Source organism: Antechinus flavipes, chromosome 2 (genome assembly GCF_016432865.1).
Source record: "Antechinus flavipes isolate AdamAnt ecotype Samford, QLD, Australia chromosome 2, AdamAnt_v2, whole genome shotgun sequence".
NCBI lineage: Eukaryota > Metazoa > Chordata > Mammalia > Dasyuromorphia > Dasyuridae > Antechinus > Antechinus flavipes.
Window position 1 is genome coordinate 487,658,421 of NC_067399.1, and position 8,595 is coordinate 487,667,015.

The following is an 8,595-nucleotide window of genomic DNA, read 5'->3' on the forward strand; positions in this document are numbered from 1 at the left end:
GAGGAAGGGCACTTTAATTTGAGTTTTTAGAACTATTCCTTCCCTAGCCTTGGAAGATTAGTTTTCAAAGCAATAGTGAAATCATTGATATCCATCTTTTCAAGTCAGAAGAAAGAACAATCTCTAAATACCAAACATTTGCTCTTTGGAGCATAACAAAAACAAAAGAAAACAGCATGAGTGGATGGTTCCTTCATTAAAACAAAGTTCTCCAGGTACTTGTTTGCTAATACTGTGCTGTATTTAGCAAAAGTTTGATTTTTTTTTTAATTCATCAAACTTCACAGTCTTATTAAAATGAACTTAAAACTAAGAGGATATTAGAGTAACCAACTCACTTATTTTGTAGATAAACAAAGGTCTAGAGAGGATTAACAAATCATTTACCTAAGTTTCATTAGCAGAGTGTGAAAGAGGCAAATTTTGATCTCATATCCTCCGACTCCAAATACAGCTCTCTTTTACTTTCCTGTCTTTATTTTGATTCACAAATCTTTGATATTTTAATTTTAACATTTACCCTCTTCTGGATCACAACACAGATATAAGAAAGATTAATATAGGTCAGCATACACCAACAGAGAAGTGTTTTTATTTACCAATTTAGAGACATACTTCAGCACAAAAGGCATTGGACTTGAAAAGAAGATCTGAGTTTAAGCCCCTCTTTGCTACTGGTGAGCCATGTGATCTTTGCAAGACTTTTAAATATTTCACATACCTATTGCTTTTTTCTTACCTCATGGGAAGGTATCAGGAAAATACTTGTCTAGATATGTAATGATATTTCAATTAACTATGATCACACCTCAGGTAAACCTCATTGGCTATGATACTGCCACTGCACCAAGCTAGTGTATGTAATGATGACTATTATTATTATCTATCTATTTGGTCAAGAAAAGTATTCCTTAGTAAGTGGTTAGTAAACTTTAGAGTACTGTATAAATCAGTAATATTATTTTTGATTGAAAGAAACTTTTTCATATGTAATTATTTATCTTTATTTGGTGTACATACAAATAGATAATGATATATATAAATTTACATATTTTAGATGCATATATAATGTGTACATATATTTGTGTGTGTGTGTGTGTGTGTGTGTATAATGCCACCCAAACTGTGTAATGATGTCAATACTACTCCCACAGTAAAAATGCTCTTTGGATTGTGGGGAGGATAACAAGAGGTTGAGATGTTTAAATAATCCTCCTAATAATCATCATCACTAAAAACCTTTGTGAAGCATTAGTTGTTTTTATTTCTTAACAATGAAACAAGAAAACTATGATTAAAAACCCAATTCAATTAACCAAAAATTTACCCCTTGATATTCTGCTGAAAGGAAAAAGAATGAGACATATTAAAAGGTGGTAAGATGTCAAGAATTTAAAATTTTGTCTAAAAAGACAAATCTGTCTATTCATCCCATACTCCCCATCACGATCATCACCACACCTCAGAGCATGTTGCAGTGCTGCTAGAATATGATAAGCACATGCAGTTATCATATTCTAATTATTCTTTTTTATCTTCATATTTTCTTTGCTGAGCACAGTGTCTGATACACAGTAAATACTTAAATGCTTGCCAATTGATCAATTATTTTTATTGATTTTAAAAGATGTCTTATCCCCCTTATTTGTTTGCAGATCCCATCTCAGAAACATTTTCACCTTTCTCTGTCTATCTCTGTCTCTCTGTCACTGTCCGAATCATTGTGTGGGTCTGTCTCTGTGTCTCTCTCTGTCTCTATCTCTGTTTCTGTCTCTGTGTCTCTCTGTGTTTTTGTCTCTCTCTGTGTGTGTTCTCTCTCTCTCTCTCTCTCTCTCTCTCTCTCTCTCTGTCTGTCTCTGTCTCTGTCTCTGTCTTTATCTCTCTCTTTTCTCTGTCTCTCTCTCTCTTCTCTCTTTTTCCTGCATGCCCTCCCTCTCACTCAATATTTTCCCTCCCTCTTTTTCTGCCCTTTCTATAAATCCTTTCCTGATTCCTCTAGCTGAAAACTCTCCTAATTAAATGTCTACATTTGTGTGCATCTCTCCTTTTTTCCCTAAAACAGAATCACAGAATTCAAGATGACTCAAGACTCATCAAGTCAAGTCAGGTTAATAAGAATTTATTAACAAGTATTTTAAGTGTCTATCTTGTGTTTGAAAATATAAATACAAGCAAAAAGAATGATAGTCCTTAACCTTAAGGATTTTATATCATAATGGGAAAAGTCAACGCCTCCAAAGAACTTGAAAGGAGGAGGAGGGGAAAAGGATATCCTTGTTTAAAGGTATACATCTCCATTTAGCCTTCTTTCTCCACTATTTCCCCTATCAATCTGGTTGCACTCCTCTCTAGTTAGTCAATGTCCTTCATATACCATGGCATATGACATAACATAATACTGTAGATAGGATATAATGAGGGCAAAGCACAATGACATAAACAACTCCCTATTCCTGAAAACAATGCTGTTCTTAATGTATTGACCTGTCCCTCTTCTCTCCCCAACTTCTTTTTAATGAAGGTCTTGAGAAGAGTTGACCAATCAGAGAATGGGGTCACAAAAGTGAAGTAATATTCTAAGTTGAGGAAGCTGCTAAGTCATAATAGAGCAAAGAAGTCCAAATGATAAGTAATAGAACCTAGAATGAAGAATTCCAGTCTTCATATATAAAGAAGCCCCACTGTATCAAATACAGAGAGTGCTCATTAACCTCTTCCTTGAAAACATCCAAGATGAGGGAACACATCTCTTATGTAGACATCCCATTTCTATCCCAATTTGGAACAGCTTAGGTTGTTAAGAAATTTCCTGACAATTTCTTTGCATTGTGAACCCACTGATCCTGGTTCTGTCTTTTAAGGATACATAGAAAAAGACTAATCCTGAGTCTTCCCTTCTACAGGTTAAACATACTCAATTTCTCAAATGATCTTTGTAGAAAATTAAATTAAGGACCATTTCTTTTCTAGCTGACCTCTTCTCCAAGTTGTTGATGGCCTTAAACCATGACTTGGAATTGAACATAGTATTCCAAGTAGGGCAGAATACAATGACACTAACAAACTATGCTGCTCTTAATTCTGTCAGAAAAGGAACTGAATTATTGACATGCCTTCAGCTGTGTTGAAGAAGGTAGAGGTGAGATAAGGATAAGGGAATGATTAAGGTATGAATTCAAAGACAGCTATGGGGTAATCTAGTAAAATACTATCACACTATGATTTTCATAAGAGTTCACTGGAGGGAGAAAGGAAAAATACTAATAAAAGATGTTATCTACTATTCAGTATTGTGCTTTTATCTCTGTCTCTTTGTCCCTTTCTTTTTTCTATCTCTGTTTCTATCATTATTTAATTTAAAATGCGCGTATACTGTTTCTCAAAATGTAAGCTCTTTGAAGACAGGATCAATTTTCACGTTGCCTCTGTATCCCCAATACCTAGAACAGTGCTTTGTACTTAGTATATGCTTAATGTTAGTCGAATTGAATTGAATTGAAATATATGGTGCAGATATGATAATCTTCTCTTTAGTAATTCTCTAATTACTCATCTTTTCTGATCTATACTAATACAGAGACACTTATTTGAAAGAAGAGCAATCCCATGGGTTAATGGAAATCATTTTGATGGCACATCAGTTTCTTTTTCCATTTAACATTCCTTCTTGATTCCATTTTTTCATTTCTTGCCTGGGTTCACATGGTCTACTTCTTGTATTTTTTAATAACTGCCAAAATTATTAGTAATAGTAATTTGGGGGTAGAAAATATAAATAAGGGGAAATTAGTTTCCATGGCAACCACATCCAGGTGAGACAATTCTGAACATCCTTGAAGATAAATATTTCTTTAACCAGTCAGAGCCCATTAACCACTTCATGGGGAAAATAGAGTGATATGGGTTATGGGAATATTGTTTCCCATACTTATTTGATATGTATAACTTGAGATATTTATAATATAACTATTTTTCTTATAAGAAACATCTGGAAACCATGTGACATTAGCTTCTGGTTTATAACAGTAGTTCCCAAATCATGGTACAGAAACAGTTATCTTCCTTTATGTAGTTCCTAAACTACAAATTATGGGAAAGCAATATTTTTAAAAATTGAAAATTTAACACATAAATATAATGTAGATATTCATTTTAAACATCTTATACATTAATTTTTGAACTTTATATACATGGAACAGATAATCATTAAATAAATAGTAATAACTTTTATCTTACATATTTAAAGTCAAAATATTTGTTTCTCAAGTAGAAACTCTACATATTAATGTTTTTATTAAAAGTGGTATAAAGGAAAGCAATAATCATGAAGTGTGTTTCTTAACCAGGGAGAAGAAATATAGCAATACAACATGAAAAAAAATTTGAACTTTTGAGAGGACGGACAGACTCTAATAGTAATTTGGAATACACACATATACATACACATAAACACACAAAATATATACACATGTATGCATAGTACACATATGTATACACAAGATATATATATTTAGCTATACCTATTTCAAAATAACAAACATATGTGAAGTAGTTCTATCTGTGTGTGTGTATGTAAATAGGCATAGTGTCTAGACCTATGATTTCATTAATGTAGGGAATTCTTTAATGAAAAAATTCTTTCTAGTAATATAAATTGGCAGCTTTTCTATAACTTATGTATAGAGAATTTCAGAACACCTAGAGGTTATGTAACTTAACAGTCACCTAGTCAGTATATATTGGAGTAACTTTCATTTCACATATATGCATATTTATGTATATCTATATGTACACACATATGTTTATATAAAAATATTAGATGCTGTAATTTTGGGCTATAGGAAACTTCTTTGTGTCTTCCAAGTTTTATATTCTTTTGTATAGGATCATAGGTTTAGAGCTTTAAGTGAACTCAGTAGTTATATATTCAACTCCATCATTTGCCATTTGAAGAAACTGAATTGTAGAGAGGTGACTTAGCTGGTTCTAAGTCACACATTTAGTAAATGATATTTGGCTGCAAGTCCAAATCTGTCACTCAAGCCACTGCATCAAGCTGCTTTATCTCACTGATTTCCCAATTATTATTATTATTATTGTTTTTACTACTACAACAACATCTTCAGCAACAATGTCTTAATTGGCTAATAGGATTTTAGGGAAAATGACTCAATCTTGTATTATTAGCAAGGTGTTAGGATTGAAGCAAGGTTCAGATAAAATAAAAAAGAAAAAATAATTTTTCTACTCTCTCACCAGAACATGTGGCTCTACTAGATCTGGAGAGTTTTGGGATACCTTGTCATTTTTTGATCTTTTTGATGGAATCTACGTCTTCTGACCATTGATCAACAGCAATGTGTTGTTGAGGAGATGTTTTCTTAGGCACAAACTACATAAGATTTCATAGTTTTGGGAATTTGGGAAACATTAACCCCAAGTAAAAGGTGAGAGGTTTTTTTTTTTTTTTGGTAGGGGGGCAGGGGGAGGGGGCAGAGAAACATTTCCACCATGAGCAAGTTTATGTGGCAAACTGATACATACAAACACATATACGTATAGCCAGCCACTTAAGGAGAAGCAAATGTAAATAAGACTCCAGAGACAAATTCAATATATATGTGTCTGGTGGGGATGGGTAGGGGATCTGGAGAAAGAGAGTGTAAAATATAGATTGCTCCTTCCCTCCAATTCCTATTTGAGAATAATGTGAAAAAATAAGACTATTCAAAACATTAGTTCCTAGAACCTAAAGGTAGTTTAATTTGTAACTTTAAAGTTTAGCCTCTCCTTTCATTGTACTTTCTTTTAATATCATAATTAAGAATTTGCTTTTTAATAAACACATTCTTGAACTGGTAAGAGCCAAAGCATCACTCACATATCATTTCCTGCCCTTCATTTTGCCTGTATTAACAACTTAGGAAAGCATCAACCACAAACATGTTGGTGATAGAAATTTCCTAATGCAAGCAGTCTTTATAGATTTCTGCTATTTCAACGTAAGTCTCTGAGGACCATTTGAATCCATATTAATTTCCTTTCTGGCAGTTATGCGGCTGAGTATGAACTGCACTATTTCACTTTTAATCTGTCAGTAATTTAGTAATGTGTAAACTAATTATGCACAGATATTAATGTAATCGGTTTGGGGAGCTATAAAATCAATGTGTTTTTACAGGCTGCATTAAGGAGAATTGTAGTAGTATAATCGTATGTCAGATATAGATAACATTATGAAATTAAGAAATGGATGTCACCCACACATCTGGGAGCACCCAGTAATTCTATCCAATCAATAACAGTGTACTCCTAGCATTTTCTAAAGTATACATGGTTTGGCTCTGCAGTAAAATTTAATATACCTACAAAATGTTCTTGCTTTTACTGTGGTTGGATTCTGATTACATCATCATTACCATCCTTCTCCTACTCCACTTTGTATAAGCACCTATGCATGTACAATCTCAGAAAGCTACATCACAAATTAATCCCACAGGGAATCACATAAGAGTAGTATGTTACTAGTTTCCCAGGTGATTTCTACACAGCTGTAATTATCTTGGTAAATCAGGAAGAAGTAGCTCAATGAAGATTTGATCTGAACTAGTTCACAGACTAAGAAGAGGGAATAAGACTAAAACTTGTTCTGAAATATATCCATGTTCTCATATACCTGGCAATAGGTCAGCAGGATGTTTCATGATATTTTCTACCTATCAAATAAGTCTTAAGTGCTCAAAGCATATATTGAGTCTGTAACTACAAGTATTGTTAAATCATTTCAATTGTGTCTGACTCTTTGTGTCCATATTTGGAGATTTCTTGGCAAAGACATTGAAGTGGTTTGCCATTTTCTTTCCCAGCTCATTTTACAGATGAGGAACTAAGTTAGGGTTAAATGATTTATCCAGGATCACACAGCTAGTAAGTTTCTGAGGCTAGATTTGAATCCTGGAAGATGAGTCTTCCTGACTCTAGGCAAGGCACTCTATCCCCTGTGCTACTCTGGCTCTTAGCTACAAATGGACAGAATAAAAAATCCACAGAATTTAAAATAATAATAATAATAAAGTCCTGGATGAATGAATATTGATTTCTGCAGCCTTCTGCTATAAGTCAAATAGAAGGATGCTGAATTTGAAATCAGAATACTTAAAATCTTATGCCAGCTTCAGTTTTTAATAGCACTATAACCTTTGGAAATTCCTGCACCCGAGTTTCCTTATTTGCAGAAGGCAGAATGTAGAATTTATAGAATGAGGGGGTGGGACTAGACAACTTTGAAATTGCCACTATAATGGCAAGGGGTAAATTGTTCAGCTCCATCATGTAAAAGTCTTATTAAAATATTAAATTGATTTACTTTGCAACTGCTCCATTAACAAAATTTTAATTCAACTTAATAAATACTTGCTAAATGCCTATTAAATGCATGACACTAGTGGTATCCCTGCTTTAGTAGCTTATATGATATTAGGGAATGCATGTTTAGTCACTGAAATTTGAGAAGTATTTATTTAATATGTATTTCTCCCCAATCCACTCCATCCTCCATTCAGTTATTAATAGGGCTTTCATAAAGTGCAGGTCTGATTATGTACACTCCTTTACTCAATTAACTCCAGTTGCATCCTATTGCCTCCAATAGTGAATACAAAATTCTCTCTTTGGTATCCAGAGACCTTCATTGCCTAGCTTCTCCCAACTTTCCACTCTACTCACACTTTATTCTGCAACACATACTCTTCAATACAGTAACACTGGTCTCCTAGCTGTTCCACAAAGAACACGCTCCACCTCTCTGCCCTGGGCATTCTTTCTCTGACTGAACTCAATATCTTGAATACTCTCTCCTCATCTCTGACTACTGACCTCCCTGGTTTCCTTTAAACACCAACTAAAATCCCACCTTTTACAGGAAGCCTTCCACAATCCCTCTAAATTCTAGTACCTTCCCTCTGTCAATTATTTCCTACTTATCCTGTATATAGCTTTCTTTGTATTTAATTGTTTGCATATTGTCATTTCCAACCTTCTTTGGGCAGGAACTGTCTTTTGCCTCTTCTTAAAACCTCAGTACTAAGTATAGTGCCTGCCACATGGGAGGTGCCTAATAAATGTTTAATGATTGATTGATTACCACATGTTATAAACTACACAAGGGCTGCAAAGAAAAATATACAGATTGACCTCAAGAAATTTCTATTTCATTGAGGAAAACCAATATATATATATATATATATAGATAGATAGATAGATAGATAAATAAGTACAAAATATGAACTGAAACCAATACAATCTAGTGGATATTGAAAGACTTGAGTTCAAATCCTACAGTATACATTTATTGTGTGACTTGAAGCAAATCACCTAAACTCTCTGTGCTATTCTTTCCTCAAGTGTAAAATGAAGGAGTTGGACTCAATGGTTTGTAAGGTCCTTTTAGCATCAAATATATGATTCAATAAACATAAAGCAATTTCCATGTGGAAAGTCTGGAAAAGAACTGGGAGAATAAGAAGAGACCTCATTTGACACTGAGCTAAGACCTAAAGGAAAGAAGCAATTCTATAGGAAGAGATGAGAAGGAAG

At 33.7% G+C, this 8,595-nt stretch overlaps 1 pseudogene; it reads right to left on the minus strand.

The window, feature by feature from the left end:
- Positions 1-690: 690 nt before the first annotated feature.
- Positions 691-853, minus strand: LOC127552729 (uncharacterized; annotated as a pseudogene).
- Between the last annotated feature and the right edge of the window lie 7,742 nt (positions 854-8,595).